The 18,086-nt window shown below is 40.6% G+C and overlaps 1 non-coding gene across 1 annotated transcript; it reads right to left on the bottom strand.

Annotated features, from left to right (window-relative positions):
• Positions 1-17,122: 17,122 nt before the first annotated feature.
• LOC130952674 (small nucleolar RNA R71) lies at positions 17,123-17,230 on the bottom strand. The gene has a single exon (XR_009074852.1). It is a non-coding gene; the product is annotated as a small nucleolar RNA R71 (small nucleolar RNA).
• Between the last annotated feature and the right edge of the window lie 856 nt (positions 17,231-18,086).

The raw sequence follows: 18,086 nt of genomic DNA, 5'->3' as shown, positions 1-18,086 counted from the left end.
TCATCCTGAAAGAAGAGAAAAAGGAAAAAGAGTGACCCATAAACAAAGATAAGGAAACAAATAGAATATGGGTGGGTGGATGCCAAAGAATGAGGATATCAACTACATGGTAGCTACAACATGCAAGTGAGAAAACAGTAGAAGCAGATGGCATATGAATAGTGCAAAAATTACAATAATGGGGGAGAGAGTGTGGGTAATGAAAGATAATCTAAGTGCATATCAATGCAAATGGAATACAAGTATCATAAAAATTAGCATTGAATTATAATTAATAACACCCAATAGTTTAAAATAAGTCACGCAGCACCGAAATAATGCGAGAAAAGACGCACAGTTGAATAAGAACATGCAACACCAATCATAAAATAAGAAATTAGAAAAGAAGGTAAAAATATGAATAAAATTAAAATGCAATGAAAGAAAGTATGCAGATGCAGTATGTAAAAGAGAATGAGAGAGGATAAGAATGAGAAGGGAGGAGAGAAATTTGAAAGCTGGCGGCACGAGCGATGTGCACGCGAACGGTACGCATACGCGTGCATGGAGAGAAAAGAAAGGGCGCGAAGGCGCACAGGGCGCGGACACGTGGGTGGCCATGTGTGGAAAAGGACGCGTACGCATCGGTAAATTTGTGTCTCGAGCATAGTACCAGCACCAGTCCAGCATAACTCTCGGATAAAACAAGGTTTTATGCCGATTTCTCCAACCACACGGATGCGCCAAGGGAGCGGACGCGTGGGCCGCCAAAAGTGGAAATGGCGTGCACACATACAGTATGCTTGCGCGTGGGTGGGATTGTGCCTAAGGCACGTTTCATGCCCAGCTTTCGCGCCACTCTCTGTTCAATCTAACCCATTTCGCATCCACAAAGGACGCGAATGCGCACTAGGCGCTGGCGCGTCGATCCCCTTTTTTTTAAATGCATAATGCATGTGAAGATGCAGAATGAATGAATGAATGAACACTAATAAAAATAAAACAAAATAAAACTACGAATGAAAAGGAACGATCATACCATGGTGGGTTGTCTCCCACCTAGCACTTTTAGTTAAAGTCCTTAAGTTGGATATGTGGTGAACTCCTTGTCATGGCGGCTTGTGCTTGAACTCGTCCAGGAATCCCCACCAATGTTTGTACTTCCAGTAGCCTCTGGGGTCTGATGAGCGGATAATTTATACGCTTTTTGGCATTGTTTTTAGGTAGTTTTTAGTATGTTTTAGTTACTTTTTAGTATACTTTTATTAGTTTTTATGCAAAAACCACATTTCTGGACATTACTATGAATTTGTGTATTTTTCTGTGATTTCAGGTATTTTCTGGTTGAAATTGAGGGACCTGAGCAAAAATCTGATTCAGAGGCTGAGAAAAGACTGCAGATGCTGTTGGATTCTGACCCTCCAGCACTCGAAGTGAATTTTCTGGAGCTACAGATACTCAATTTGCGCGCTATAAATTGCTTTGAAAAGTAGACATCTTGGGATTTCCAGCAATGTATAATAGTCTATACTTTTTCCGAGATTTAATGGTCCAAACTGGCGTCCAGACGCCCACCAGAAACCCTTTTCTGGCATAAAACGCCAGAACTGGCACCAGAACTGGAGTTAAACGCCCAAACTGGCATCCAAGCTGGTGTTTAACTCCAAGAATAGCCTATGCACGTGAAAGCTTCAAAGCTCAGCCCAAGCGCACACCAAGTGGGCCCCGAAATTGGATTTCTGCACTATCTACATTTAGTTACTCATTTTCTGTAAACCCTAGTAACTAGTTTAGTATAAATAGCACCTTTTACTATTATATAGAGAGCTTTTTGATCACTAGAGATCATTTTGCACATTTGGGAGGCTGGCCATTCGGCCATTCCTAGACCTTCTTCTCTTATGTATTTTCTACGGTGAAGTTTCTACACCTCATAGATTAAGGTGAGGAGCTCTGCTGTTCTTCATGAACTAATGCAAGTATTATTGTTTCTCTTTCAATTCACGCCTACTTCTTCTCCAAGATATACTCTCGTACTTAATTCAGTTAAGTCAGAATGAAGGGGGTGACCCGTGACAATCACCTACTATCTTCATTACTCGCTTAGCCAGGATCCGTGTGCCTGACAACCACAAGCGGTTTACATGATGTTCAACGTAGTCATTGAACCATAGCTGGAGTATAATCTCTTGGGTCTCTAATCCACAGACCGAGTCCGCGTGGTTAGAACCTTCGTAGTATAGGCTAGAAACAATTGGCAGCATTCCTGAGATCCGGAAAGTCTAAACCTTGTCTGTAGTATTCCGAGTAAGATCTAGGACGGGATGACTGTGACGAGCTTCAAATTCATGATTATTGGGCGCAGTGACAGTGTGCAAAAGGATAGAGAGATCCTATTCCGACACAAGTGGAAACCGACAGATGATAAGCCATGTCGTAGCAGTGCCTAGTATTTTTCATCTGAGACGAGAAATCCGACAGTTGATTAGTCGTACAGAAACTGTAGCCGGACCATTTTCACTGAGAGGATCATACAGCTTGCCATGGAAGGGAGGACGCATAATTGGATGAAGGCAATAGGAAAGCAGAGGTTCAGAAGCAACAAAGCATCTCCAAATGCTTATCTAAAATTCCCACCAATGAATTACATAAGTATCTCTATGTTATTTTCCGTTCTATTTACCTTTTAATTATCAAAACCTCATAACCATTTGAATCCACCTGACTAAGATTTACAAGGTGACTATAGCTTGCTTCAAGACGACAATCTCCGTGGGATCGACCCTTACTCGCGTAAGGTTTTATTACTTAGACGACCCAGTGCACTTGCTGGTTAGTTGTGTGGAGTTGCAAAAGTGTGATTGCAATATCGTGCCCCAAGTTTTTGGCGCCGTTGCCGGGTGTAATACCCGGTCTAACCGAAATTAATTAAATAATGAGTAAGTAGGAGCGAATATGGTAGGAAGATTTGGCAATTGGAATTTGATGATTTCAATATGATATTTGGATTCAGTGAATTTTTCCGAGTCGGAAGACATAGTTTTCTGCGTAAAAGTGCGCAGTGAAATTTTGACCGGCAGTACCAGCTGAGACCTGTCTGGTACTGCAGCTGAGAAAGTTGATTATGAGTAAATAAGATTAAGAAATGAGGAATTATAATTAGGGGAGGTAGAAATATTTGAAGTGCGATTTAGACGCTAATCTTAAAGGTTTTGGTCCAAAATTGGGCCAACGGACAAAAATAAGTGAACTGGGCCTAAGTGGGCCCAAGACCCAACATATATAAACATTAGTTATGAGCATTTCAGCTCATTTTTACCCTAAAAGAGGGGTGTTGGGCGCTGAATTGAGAAGAGAGAAGAGAAGAGAGAAAACCTAACTCTCTTTGATCTTCAAACCACCATAACTTGAGCTACGGAGCTCCGATTGACGAGCCGTTTGCGGCCACGCGTCGCTCTTCTCATCCTCTACATTTCTATCTAAGTTTTGTGGTGAGTATTCCATTCATCTCTGCCCAGTTTTCGAAATTCCCCACTGTTACACGTTTTTGGGAAGTTAGTGTTGAAATCTTGTGATTTTGGGTGTTTAGGGATACTCCAACATGGATTCTAAGTGGGTTCTATCCCTACTTCATATGGGCTGAGGTAAGAAGTGCTCAAACCCTTGTGATTTATCATCTTTATGAGCCCTAGGTTGATGTATGTATGTGATATTGGTTATGTTAGGGTATTTGATGATCTTGGTGCACAATTGGGAGATTGATGTTGCTTGAGGAGCTTTGGTGAGGCTTGGGGCTAAGGTTGGTGGAGACTTCTAAAGAACAGACTCAATTGATTTGGCTACAAGAGGTACGGTTTAAGTTTCATTTAAGTACCGTGTGGTGTGATGAGAATTCCTAGGCTAGATGCCCCTAGGATTAAGTTTGGATTGTGTAAATGGTTGGTGCTAATATGCATAGTTGGTATGTAATGTGAAATTAATGATTGGATTGAGAATTGTGTGGCCTTGTATGTTTGGTGTATTGAAAATTTGATGTATTGGGTAATGAGTATTAATTTGCGGTTTATGCATTTAAATTGTGAAATTGGGCCGGAGGCCGTAAATTTTTGGGCTGGAGGCCGGAAAGAGGTAAGGGAGGTAAGTTGATGTGTGCATTGTATGATGACACAATTGATTGGATGAATTTCATATAATGAATATATGAATGATTGGGTTGGTTATTGGATAATGAGGTTTGAGGAGTTGAAGTGTGGAAATTGGTAATTTTGGGTGAAATTGTATAGATGAGGTATGTTCGATTTTGGTTGAGATATATTATGTGGTCATATATGTGAGTATGATTATTGATGCCTTGATGGTATGATAATGCATGAGAGATATGTATGTTGTGATATATGCTTGAGAAATGATTAAGGTTGATTTGGGGGTGAAACCACGTGATAATGAGTATGATATTGGTTATGTATAATGATGGTTGATTGGAAATAGTATTGTTGGAAATTGGGATGAGGAAGAATGTATGACATGTTGATATGTTTGTAATTTAGCCATTTGTTTGAAATGGGTAAAGATGGTTATATGGCGGTTTTGTGAATTGTGGTAAGGTGTTAATGTATGAGTTGAGGAGGCTTGATGTTAATTTTGATATATTTTGACTGGTTTCAAAAAGGGTTGAAATTGGCATGTTTTGGTTGATTTTGAAAAGAGTTGAAAATGGCTTGTTTTGAAAATGGCACTTTGTGGTTTTATATGAAAACATGGTTTTTGAGCATACTTTGACGGGACATAACTTGGACTACGGATCTCTGTTTTGTGCCAAATCTGTTTAGAAATGTAATTGGATCCGGGATGTCCATGCCGTTCGAAGAACGGGTGAAAAACGATTTAAAATGAGAAAGTTATGTCCGTCGAAAGATTGGGGGTTGAATCTGTGAATTCTGCAGCTTTTAACTTAGAAAATTTTTAGCAGAATGACCCTCCACGCGTAGGCGCACTTGGCGCGTACGCGTCGTTCTTCGAGAAGGCACCATCCACGCGTGCGCGTGGTGTGCACGTGCGCGTCGATGCGCTACACCCATTGCCCAGCCATTTTCCCGAGAGTTGTGCCAGAGTTGTGCCAGTCTTGTGCTTGGGGCGCAAGTGTACCCACGCGTACGCGTCGTTGTCTATTTTTCAATCCGCGCGTCCGCGTGAATGGCGCGTATGCGCCGATGAGTTTTGTGGCCATCCACGCGTGCGCGTGGAGTACGCGTACGCGTGGCCCTGTTTTCATGCCAAAGTTGATACTTGAGTTTTAAAAGCCAAATCTCATACTTTTAAGCCTCCGATCTCACCCCTTATGTATTAAATCATTATGATATGCTTAGTAATGAGAAAGGAACTAGGGGATGTGGTAACTTGCGAGTGAAGCAAGGGAAAAAGTTATGATCAATGGTGATCAACGATGATTATATGAGATATGGAGGATGATGGTAGGAGTACCGTGTATGCCATGAGCCGAAGGGCTATATCTATTGATAAATGGCTGGTTCTTGATTGAACCATGAGCCGGATGGCTGAGTTATTGCCGAGTCACGGCAAAGCCATTATTGATTATGGCTGAGTATAAATGCATATATGATTAATGAATGAATGTGTTGAATGGATAATAATGGAAAATATTGAAATGTGATGTGTAACCCCGGGTAGTAGGTAGTGGCGTTGTCCACTTGCTCCGGGTGTGAGACGGAAAAGGATGTTTATGATAAATGGGTTTAATTATGGAGTTTGGAATGAATGTATTTGTGATACCTGGGTAGTAGTAAGGGTTGTGGTTCGTCCCACTTGCTCCAGGTTAATGTTTGAGATTTGATAACAATGAGGATTGATAATTTGAATTGAGATTGAATGAATATATGCTTAAGATACCTGGGCAGTAGCAAGGGTTGTGGTTCGTCCCGCTTGCTCCGGGTCAATGCTTTTGAGATACCTGGGCAGTAGCAAGGGTTGTGGTTCGTCCCACTTGCTCCGGGTTAATGTTTAAGATACCTGGGCAGTAGCAAGGGTTGTGGTTCGTCCCGCTTGCTCCGGGTTAATGTTTAAGATACCTGGGCAGTAGCAAGGGTTGTGGTTCGTCCCGCTTGCTCCGGGTTAATGCTTAAGATACCTGGGTAGTAGCAAGGGTTGTGGTTCGTCCCACTTGCTCCAGGTCAGAGATTGTGACGCCTGGGTAGTAGCCGCAGTAGTGGTTGTTCCACTGGCTCCAGGTTGAGCTGTTAAACACCCGCCTGGGTAGTAGCCGCAGTAGTGGTTGTTCCACTGGCTCTGGGCTGAGCGGGTAGTAGCAAGGGGGTTGTAGCTCAAACCTACTTGCTCCGCAAGGGGTGTTTCTGTCCATGGTTAGCTACCAGGACGTGTCGGGTTGGCTATATAACCGACAGATTATATCATCAGCCATAGGGCAGGCATACATCATTTGCATATGTTTGAATTATTTGGGTTTGCCTATTTGTTTTGGATTTCTATATCATATATGCTATGTTACCTGATTACATGCTATTTGTTCTATTTGTACCTTATTTGTGTATTACTTGTCTGTATTGCTTGTGTTTGTACAACTGAGAGATCCCCCATGATGGTGTTGGTGGATGTTGGGGGCTGTTCTTGATGAGATGAATTGATAATGCGATTGCATAATGATGATGATTTTCGAATGAGATCATTTGAGCCCCCTGGGTAGACGCAGTGATGTGATTTCACTAGCTCCAGGCGAGGGTATGATGTATTGATATAGAGTTGCTGAGGCAGAATAACTGGTGATGGTTTTGCTTATGATTCTGAGTCTGATTCGTGGAAGAATCAGCGAGTTGGAAAACATGTGTAACATGAACTAGATTTAGTATCCCCTTACGACAGATGCCTATTTATGGATTAGTGAGAATCTAGGCTGGATATTTGGTGAAAAGGAGTTTAGGATGCTTAGTGAGTTTTTATTGCAGTGCATTGTATTTATTTGGCACTTTTACCGTACTGGGAACCCATGGGCCCGGGGTTCTCATTCCGTATATATCTCTTGTTTTTCAGATACAGGTTCAGGTGCTCAGAAGTGAGCTGCGGTTCGTCTGAGAGACGGCGAAGATATTTATTTTCTCTACCTTGTGTTTTGCTTAGAATCTCTCCACCTTTGTTTTGAAAAGATTATATTATGTGTTGAACTCTTTTGGAACTTGCCTATAGAGGCTCTTATGTTTCCTTTGGGAGAGATTAGGATGTACTGTTGTCAACTACTTTCATACTGTACCCTAGCCGGCCTAAACTTCGCGGGTCGCGACTAGTGGCTATTACTTATGTTATATATATCTATCCGTTATCTATCTCTTAATCTCCTTTATGCCTTGTCCGTTTATCGCTTTCGGCTTCACAGTTTAACTTTTCGTTGTCGAAACGTGAGTGATACGTCTTCGCGATTTTATTTCTACTCTTTTCAGGCTTCTCGATTAATACTCCTTTCGAAATTAACTATATTTATATATTAAAAATCCACCTGAGAGTCGTACCACCGTAATATCATTGACTTATGACTCGAGCATAAGGATTTGAATATTAGGGTGTTACATTATGGTATCAGAGCAGTTCGTCCTCGTGAGCCTGAGGGATGGAACTGCTTATGCTTCAATGCATACTCTGAGTCTGTGCCTGTGCTAGTTAGGGTATCTAACCGATACGTCTAGCATGAAGTCCATGAGTGTACCTTTGGTACTTTGAAGTACTATACTACCGATATTGAGACTGATCAACTTGATATCGATTGTTTGGTGTGTATAGGAACCAGATGGCGCCTCGTGGACCCAGTCAGGGACGTGAGAGAGATCGTACTAGTACACAGGAACCGGAAATCAACTCGAATAACCCGGTAAACCTTATGGCGGCGTTGGAGAATATGGCTGCTGCTATGCAAGCCACTGCGGAGGCTCTTGGGCAACAGATAAACAATAATGGCGATGGCGGAAGGGAAGCTCAGGGCCCGATGACACTGGGAACTTTCTTAAAGGTTAATCCACCTAAGTTCAAGGGAACCACCAATTCAACTGAAGCTGATACTTGGTTTCAGGCCATGGAGCGAGCACTGCAAGCGCAATTAGTGCCTGAAGAGCAGCGTGTTGAATTTGCTACCTATCTGTTCACGGGGGAAGCATCGCATTGGTGGCAAGGGGCTCGACGTCTCCTGCAACAGGAAAATGATCCTATCACTTGGGATGCCTTCCAGGTGGAATTCTATAAGAAGTACTTTCCGAATTCCGCCAGAACAGGCAAGGAATTGGAGTTACTGCAGCTAAAGCAAGGTGCTATGTCCGTATCTGAGTATACAGACAAGTTCGAGGAGCTATTCAGGTTTTCCCGCATGTGTCAGGGAGCTCCGGAAGACTCCGAGCAATGGAAGTGTATTAAGTATGAGGGAGGACTTCGAAGTGAAATCCTGAGCTCCGTTGGACCGATGGAGATTAGGGTCTTCTCCGAACTTGTGAACAAGAGCCGTATTGCTGAAGAATGTGTGAGAAAGGCTGTTGAGGCGAAGAATGACCGTCGGGAGTCCCACCGCAGGGAGCACAATCAAGAATACCCAACAAGGGGTCGAGAGTTTAAGAGAAGAGGATACCCACAACGTTCTCCTCAAAGGCGAAATGACTTTGCAACGAGTGAGGAGTCCCAAAGAAACGGTAAAGGAAAATGGGCAGCGGCTACTTCTGATGTTTTGAGCTGTCAGAGGTGTGGAAGTCATCACCCAAATAGGCCGTGCCGATTGGGGTTAGGTGTATGTTACAAGTGCGGGTTACCAGGGCATGTATCAAGAAATTGCCAACAAGGAAGGAGTCAAGATACGGGCCGATTGCGACAATAAGATTGAGGTAATTGCAATAATCAGGCTTAAATGGCAGTGTGTGATTTTATAATACCGCCTGTACAGTAAAACTGGGAATGTCGAGCTTAATGTTAGACTGAGAAGCAAACCGGATGGTCCGAGTAAGGAATTGCCTTAATACAAATGGATAAATGCCCGTGATGTAAATGATTTTCTGTTGAGAATGATGTGTTGTGTTTGTTATGTAGTTGGTTGATTTCTGGATTTTTGGTAAAACGGATTGAACCCGTGACTTTTAGTTCCTTTGATTTAAATAGATAAGGAATTGTCCTAAATGATGGATTTGGAAATGTTGATTTGAAATGCCAATCATACTAAGTTGTGGTTGGGTACTTGAAGAAATAAGTGATGGAGCTAGTACTTGACGAGAAATCAAAGTGGCATAGCGGAAGCTTGCTAAAAGCGTTAGCATAGTATGGTAATAATAAGGAAGAGTGGGATATGATTAGAAATGCCTTATGCTTTGAGTACTTAAAAGTTTAGTGAGCTTATGCAGATAATGATTCTAGATAATTGGAATTAATTGCGGCTGTGAGCCTTGATGGTTCTGAAACGGATGAGAAAATTATCATTGATGCGTAATCGGATTTAGATGATGATTGAGTGCAAGTTGTCGTGTTCGAGAGATGGGTGCTATGATGTTTGGTCATGGTGACCTTGGATTTAGATTGAGGTTTATAATGATCGGTCTTGAAAGACGAATGTGAAAACCATTAAATTGCAATACTAATGCGGTACTGAGATTGGTTTGAGGGAACCCGTGACGGGTGGTAAACTCCAATTTTTGGGGAGGTGCTGTTGAAAATTTTTCCAAGAATTTGAAGGAGTATTTGGTCATGTTTTTGAAAATGATTTTGATCTGAGTAACTTCAACAAAAGAGATGTGTCTCGAAAGCTTTTATAGATTATTAAAGGGAAGCGGATTCATAAGAGTTTGTCAGCTTGTTAGTACAAACTCATTGAATTCTAAAAACGAAGAAAGCTTTGATTGATTATAGTGATGTGGGATGATGGCTATGATTAACGATGATGGCAATATTATTGATGAGATTTAATAGGGTGTGGGTTGATAAGACGGTAAAAGTAAGGAACGAAGCTGTTGGTCGGCGTTGAACAAATGACTGAGACCCTTGGAGATAGAGAAATCAGAGCGCGGCAACGGAAGCGCGTAGAGTAAAGGGACCTTGGAACTGTTATGTGTTTGATATAAAGGCATACTATGCTCGCGTACTCGTAGTGATGGATGGAATTTTCGAGGGCGAAAATTTCTGTTAGGGGGGTAGAATGTAATACCCGGTCTAACCGAAATTAATTAAATAATGAGTAAGTAGGAGCGAATATGGTTGGAAGATTTGGCAATTGGAATTTGATGATTTCAATATGATATTTGGATTCAGTGAATTTTTCCGAGTCGGAAGACATAGTTTTCTGCGTAAAAGTGCGCAGTGAAATTTTGACCGGCAGTACCAGCTGAGACCTGTCTGGTACTGCAGCTGAGAAAGTTGATTATGAGTAAATAAGATTAAGAAATGAGGAATTATAATTAGGGGAGGTAGAAATATTTGAAGTGCGATTTAGACGCTAATCTTAAAGGTTTTGGTCCAAAATTGGGCCAACGGACAAAAATAAGTGAACTGGGCCTAAGTGGGCCCAAGACCCAACATATATAAACATTAGTTATGAGCATTTCAGCTCATTTTTACCCTAAAAGAGGGGTGTTGGGCGCTGAATTGAGAAGAGAGAAGAGAAGAGAGAAAACCTAACTCTCTTTGATCTTCAAACCACCATAACTTGAGCTACGGAGCTCCGATTGACGGGCCGTTTGCGGCCACGCGTCGCTCTTCTCATCCTCTACATTTCTATCTAAGTTTTGTGGTGAGTATTCCATTCATCTCTGCCCAGTTTTCGAAATTCCCCACTGTTACACGTTTTTGGGAAGTTAGTGTTGAAATCTTGTGATTTTGGGTGTTTAGGGATACTCCAACATGGATTCTAAGTGGGTTCTATCCCTACTTCATATGGGCTGAGGTAAGAAGTGCTCAAACCCTTGTGATTTATCATCTTTATGAGCCCTAGGTTGATGTATGTATGTGATATTGGTTATGTTAGGGTATTTGATGATCTTGGTGCACAATTGGGAGATTGGTGTTGCTTGAGGAGCTTTGGTGAGGCTTGGGGCTAAGGTTGGTGGAGACTTCTAAAGAAGAGACTCAATTGATTTGGCTACAAGAGGTACGGTTTAAGTTTCATTTAAGTACCGTGTGGTGTGATGAGAATTCCTAGGCTAGATGCCCCTAGGATTAAGTTTGGATTGTGTAAATGGTTGGTGCTAATATGCATAGTTGGTATGTAATGTGAAATTAATGATTGGATTGAGAATTGTGTGGCCTTGTATGTTTGGTGTATTGAAAATTTGATGTATTGGGTAATGAGTATTAATTTGCGGTTTATGCATTTAAATTGTGAAATTGGGCCGGAGGCCGTAAATTTTTGGGCCGGAGGCCGGAAAGAGGTAAGGGAGGTAAGTTGATGTGTGCATTGTATGATGACACAAGTGATTGGATGAATTTCATATAATGAATATATGAATGATTGGGTTGGTTATTGGATAATGAGGTTTGAGGAGTTGAAGTGTAGAAATTGGTAATTTTGGGTGAAATTGTATAGATGAGGTATGTTCGATTTTGGTTGAGATATATTATGTGGTCATATATGTGAGTATGATTATTGATGCCTTGATGGTATGATAATGCATGAGAGATATGTATGTTGTGATATATGCTTGAGAAATGATTAAGGTTGATTTGGGGGTGAAACCACGTGATAGTGAGTATGATATTGGTTATGTATAATGATGGTTGATTGGAAATAGTATTGTTGGAAATTGGGATGAGGAAGAATGTATGACATGTTGATATGTTTGTAATTTAGCCATTTGTTTGAAATGGGTAAAGATGGTTATATGGCGGTTTTGTGAATTGTGGTAAGGTGTTAATGTATGAGTTGAGGAGGCTTGATGTTAATTTTGATATATTTTGACTGGTTTCAAAAAGGGTTGAAATTGGCATGTTTTGGTTGATTTTGAAAAGAGTTGAAAATGGCTTGTTTTGAAAATGGCACTTTGTGGTTTTATATGAAAACATGGTTTTTGAGCATACTTTGACGGGACATAACTTGGACTACGGATCTCTGTTTTGTGCCAAATCTGTTTAGAAATGTAATTGGATCCGGGATGTCCATGCCGTTCGAAGAACGGGTGAAAAACGATTTAAAATGAGAAAGTTATGTCCGTCGGAAGATTGGGGGTTGAATCTGCGAATTCTGCAGCTTTTAACTTAGAAAATTTTTAGCAGAATGATCCTCCACGCGTAGGCGCACTTGGCGCGTACGCGTCGTTCTTCGAGAAGGCACCATCCACGCGTGCGCGTGGTGTGCGCGTGCGCGTCGATGCGCTGCACCCATTGCCCAGCCATTTTCCCGAGAGTTGTGCCAGAGTTGTGCCAGTCTTGTGCTTGGGGCGCAAGTGTACCCACGCGTACGCGTGGCTGACGCGTACGCGTCGTTGTCTATTTTTCAATCCGCGCGTCCGCGTGAATGGCGCGTATGCGCCGATGAGTTTTGTGGCCATCCACGCGTGCGCGTGGAGTACGCGTACGCGTGGCCCTGTTTTCATGCCAAAGTTAATACTTGAGTTTTAAAAGCCAAATCTCATACTTTTAAGCCTCCGATCTCACCCCTTATGTATTAAATCATTATGATATGCTTAGTAATGAGAAAGGAACTAGGGGATGTGGTAACTTGCGAGTGAAGCAAGGGGAAAAGTTATGATCAATGGTGATCAACGATGATTATATGAGATATGGAGGATGATGGTAGGAGTACCGTGTATGCCATGAGCCGAAGGGCTATATCTATTGATAAATGGCTGGTTCTTGATTGAACCATGAGCCGGATGGCTGAGTTATTGCCGAGTCACGGCAAAGCCATTATTGATTATGGCTGAGTATAAATGCATATATGATTAATGAATGAATGTGTTGAATGGATAATAATGGAAAATGTTGAAATGTAATGTGTAACCCCGGATAGTAGGCAGTGGCGTTGTCCACTTGCTCCGGGTGTGAGACGGAAAAGGATGTTTATGATAAATGGGTTTAATTATGGAGTTTGGAATGAATGTATTTGTGATACCTGGGTAGTAGTAAGGGTTGTGGTTCGTCCCACTTGCTCCAGGTTAATGTTTGAGATTTGATAACAATGAGGATTGATAATTTGAATTGAGATTGAATGAATATATGCTTAAGATACCTGGGCAGTAGCAAGGGTTGTGGTTCGTCCCGCTTGCTCCGGGTCAATGCTTTTGAGATACCTGGGCAGTAGCAAGGGTTGTGGTTCGTCCCACTTGCTCCGGGTTAATGTTTAAGATACCTGGGTAGTAGCAAGGGTTGTGGTTCGTCCCGCTTGCTCTGGGTTAATGTTTAAGATACCTGGGCAGTAGCAAGGGTTGTGGTTCGTCCCGCTTGCTCCGGGTTAATGCTTAAGATACCTGGGTAGTAGCAAGGGTTGTGGTTCGTCCCACTTGCTCCAGGTCAGAGATTGTGACGCCTGGGTAGTAGCCGCAGTAGTGGTTGTTCCACTGGCTCCAGGTTGAGCTGTTAAACACCCGCCTGGGTAGTAGCCGCAGTAGTGGTTGTTCCACTGGCTCTGGGCTGAGCGGGTAGTAGCAAGGGGGTTGTAGCTCAAACCTACTTGCTCCGCAAGGGGTGTTTCTGTCCATGGTTAGCTACCAGGACGTGTCGGGTTGGCTATATAACCGACAGATGATATCATCAGCCATAGGGCATGCATACTTCATTTGCATATGTTTGAATTGTTTGGGTTTGCCTATTTGTTTTGGATTTCTATATCATATATGCTATGTTACCTGATTACATGCTATTTGTTCTACTTGTACCTTATTTGTGTATTACTTGTCTGTATTGCTTGTGTTTGTACAACTGAGAGATCCCCCATGATGGTGTTGGTGGATGTTAGGGGCTGTTCTTGATGAGATAAATTGATAATGCGATTGCATAATGATGATGATTTTCGAATGAGATCATTTGAGCCCCCTGGGTAGACGCAGTGATGTGATTTCACTAGCTCCAGGCGAGGGTATGATGTATTGATATAGAGTTGCTGAGGCAGAATAACTGGTGATGGTTTTGCTTATGATTCTGAGTCTGATTCGTGGAAGAATCAGCGAGTTGGAAAACATGTGTAACATGAACTAGATTTAGTATCCCCTTACGACAGATGCCTATTTATGGATTAGTGAGAATCTAGGCTGGATATTTGGTGAAAAGGAGTTTAGGATGCTTAGTGAGTTTTTATTGCAGTGCATTGTATTTATTTGGCACTTTTACCGTACTGGGAACCCATGGGCCCGGGGTTCTCATTCCGTATATATCTCTTGTTTTTCAGATACAGGTTCAGGTGCTCAGAAGTGAGCTGCGGTTCGTCTGAGAGACGGCGAAGATATTTATTTTCTCTACCTTGTGTTTTGCTTAGAATCTCTCCACCTTTGTTTTGAAAAGATTATATTATGTGTTGAACTCTTTTGGAACTTGCCTATAGAGGCTCTTATGTTTCCTTTGGGAGAGATTAGGATGTACTGTTGTCAACTACTTTCATACTGTACCCTAGCCGGCCTAAACTTCGCGGGTCGCGACTAGTGGCTATTACTTATGTTATATATATCTATCCGTTATCTATCTCTTAATCTCCTTTATGCCTTGTCCGTTTATCGCTTTCGGCTTCACAGTTTAACTTTTCGTTGTCGAAACGTGAGTGATACGTCTTCGCGATTTTATTTCTACTCTTTTCAGGCTTCTCGATTAATACTCCTTTCGAAATTAACTATATTTATATATTAAAAATCCACCTGAGAGTCGTACCACCGTAATATCATTGACTTATGACTCGAGCATAAGGATTTGAATATTAGGGTGTTACACCGGGGATTGTTCGAGTTTGGACAACTGACGGTTCATCTTGTTGCTTAGATTGGGTAATTTATTTTATGTTTAAGCTTTTTATTTCTATTTTCGAAAAAAATTTATAAAATCATAAAAACAAAAAAAATATTTTTATGTTCCTTGTTTGAGTCTAGTGTCAAATCCTAAGTTTGGTGTCAATTGCATGTTTTTTATTTTCTTAAGTTTTCGAAAAAAATATGCATCGTATTCTTCTATGATCTTCAAGTTGTTCTTGATGATTTCCTTTGTTCATTCTCATGATTTTCTTGTTTTGTATTTTATGTTGTTTTTCATATGCATTTTCGAATTCATAGTGTCTAAACATTCAAAATTTCTAAGTTTTGTGTCTTGCATGTCTCTCTTTTCTTAAAAGTTTTCAAAAATATGTTTTTGATGTTCATCATGATCTTCAAAGTGTTTTTGGTGTTCATCTTGACATTCAAAGTGTTCTTGCACGCATTATTGGTTTGATCTTAAATTCTTATGTTTTGAGTCATTTTGTGTTTTTCTCTCTCCTTATTATAAATTCAAAAAAGTCAAAAATATAAATCTTTTCAAGTAAATAATACAGAGAAATGAAGATTCAGAATATAAAGCAGAAGAATCACAGAGAAATAGAGCTCACTGGCGTTAAAAAGCCAGTAAAGAGGCACCTTGGGCATTAAACGCTAGAATCGCTATCATTCTGGGCATTTAACACCAATAAAGCTATCATTCTGGGTGTTAAACGCCAAAATGGGCAGCATTCTGGGCGTTTAAAGCCATAAATGGCAGCATTCTGGGCGTTTAGAAAAATGCCCAGTAAAGAAGGATTTCTGGCATTTAACGCCAGCCAGGGTATCTGGCTGGGCGTTAAACGCCCAAAGAGGCAGCCAAATGGGCGTTAAATACCAGAATGGATAGCATTCTGGGCGTTTAACGCCAGGATGACACAAGGGAGGTAATTTTGTTTCCAATTCGATTTTTTTCAATTTTTCATGTTTTAATTCATAACTTTTTGCATCAAACATATTTTAAATGTTCATCTTTCAATTTTTTTGAAAATTTTCAAACTAATCTTTCAGAAATCTCTTTCTTAATCTTATCTCATATTTTCAAAAATCCTTGCTAACAATTATTGTTTTGATTCAAAAATTTCAAGTTTGTTACTTTCTTGTTAAGAAATGATCAATCTTTAAATTCTAGAATCATGTCTTTTAGTTTCTTGTTAGTCAAGTCATTAATTTTAAAAAATCAAATCTTTTTTAATTTCTTTCTCAATCATATCTTTTCAAATCATATCTTTTTCAATCAAATCTTTTTCAAACATATCTTTTTAAAATTTTGATTTCAAAATCTTTTTCTGACTTCTTATGTTTTCAAAATTATTTTTAAATCTTTTTCAACTAATTACTATTTCTTATCTTTTTCAAAACCACCTAACCACTTTTCCACTTTCAATTTTCGAAAATCACTAACCACTTTTTCAAAAAATCTTTTTAATTAACTAATCATTTTAGTTTAATTTTCGAATACTCTCTCTCTCATCTCTTTCTATTTATTTGCTAACACTTCTCTTCTACTTATAATTTGAACCCTCTCTCTCCCTCTGTGTTCGAATTCTTCTTATTCTCTCTTTACCTCATTCCTCTATTCTTTTTTTCTTCTAACACATCAAGGAATCTCTATACTGTGACATAGAGGATTCCACTACTCCCTTTGTTCTCTTCTTTTTCATATGAGCAGGAACAGGGATAAAAATATTCTTGTTGAAGCTGATCCTAAAATTGAAAGGACTCTGAAGAAGAAGCTAAGAGAAGCTAAAGCACAACACTCCGGAGAGGACCTTACAGAGAATTTCGAAAAAAAGTAGACATGGCAGCCGAACCCAACAACAATGCTAGAGATGCAAGGAAGATGCTTGGTAACTATGCTGCACCAACTTCCAACTTCTATAGAAGAAACATCTCAATCCCTTCCATTGGAGCAAACAACTTTAAGCTTAAGCCTCAATTAGTTTCTCTAATGCAGCAGAATTGTAAGTTTCATGGACTTCCATTGGAAGATCCTCATCAGTTTTTAGCTAAATTATTGTAGATCTGTGACACTGTTAAGACCAATGGGGTTGATCCCGAGGTCTACAGACCTATGCTTTTCCCTTTTGCTGTAAGAGACAGAGCTAGAACATAATTGGGACAAGTTGGTCAATGCTTTCTTGACCAAATTCTTTCCACCTCAAAAGTTGAGCAAGCTTAGAGTGGACGTCCAAACCTTCAAATAGAAAGAAGGTGAATCCCTCTATGAAGCTTGGGAAAGATACAAGCAATTAACCAAAAAGTGTCCTTCTGACATGCTTCCAGAATGGAGCATCATATGCATATTCTATGATGGTCTATCTGAGTTGTCCAAGATGTCATTGGACCATTCTGTTGGTGGATCTCTTCATCTGAAAACACCTGCAGAAGCCCAGGAACTCATTGAGATGGTTGCAAATAACCAGTTCATGTATACTTTTGAAAGAAATCCTGTGAATAATAGGATGACTCAGAAGAAAGGAGTTCTTGAGATTGATACACTGAATGCCATATTGGCTCAGAACAAAATATTAACTCAGCAAGTCAATATGATTTCTCAGAATCTGACTGGATTGCAAGCTGCATTTGGCAGTGCTAAAGAAACCTCCTCTGAAGGAGAAGCTTATGACCTTGAGAATCCTGTAATAGAAGAGGTGAATTACATGGGAGAATCCTATGGAAACACCTATAATCCTTCATGGAGAAATCATCTAAATTTCTCATGGAAAGATCAACAGAAGCCTCAACAAGGCTTCAACAACAATAATGGTGGGAAAAATAAGTTTGGCAATAGCAAACCTTTTCTATCATCTTCTCAGCAACAAAAAGAGAAATCTGAGCAGAGCCTCTCTGGCTTAGCAAACATAGTCTCTGATCTATCTAAAACCACTCTCAGTTTCATGAATAAAACAAGGTCCTCCATCAAAAATTTGGAGGCACAAGTGGGTCAGTTGAGTAAAAGAGTTACTGAAACTCCTCCTAGTACTCTCCCAAGCAATACAGAAGAGAATCCCAAAAGAGAGTGCAAGGCCACAACTATAACCGAAATGGCCGAACATGGAGAGAGTGACAAGGTAGTGATTTCCAGTGAGGAAGACCTCAAGGGACGTCCACTGACCAATAAGGAGTCCCCTATTG

Source organism: Arachis stenosperma, chromosome 9, assembly GCF_014773155.1.
Source record: "Arachis stenosperma cultivar V10309 chromosome 9, arast.V10309.gnm1.PFL2, whole genome shotgun sequence".
NCBI lineage: Eukaryota > Viridiplantae > Streptophyta > Magnoliopsida > Fabales > Fabaceae > Arachis > Arachis stenosperma.
The sequence above is the reverse complement of the archived record's forward strand: the minus strand, read 5'-3'. Positions and strand labels throughout refer to the sequence as shown.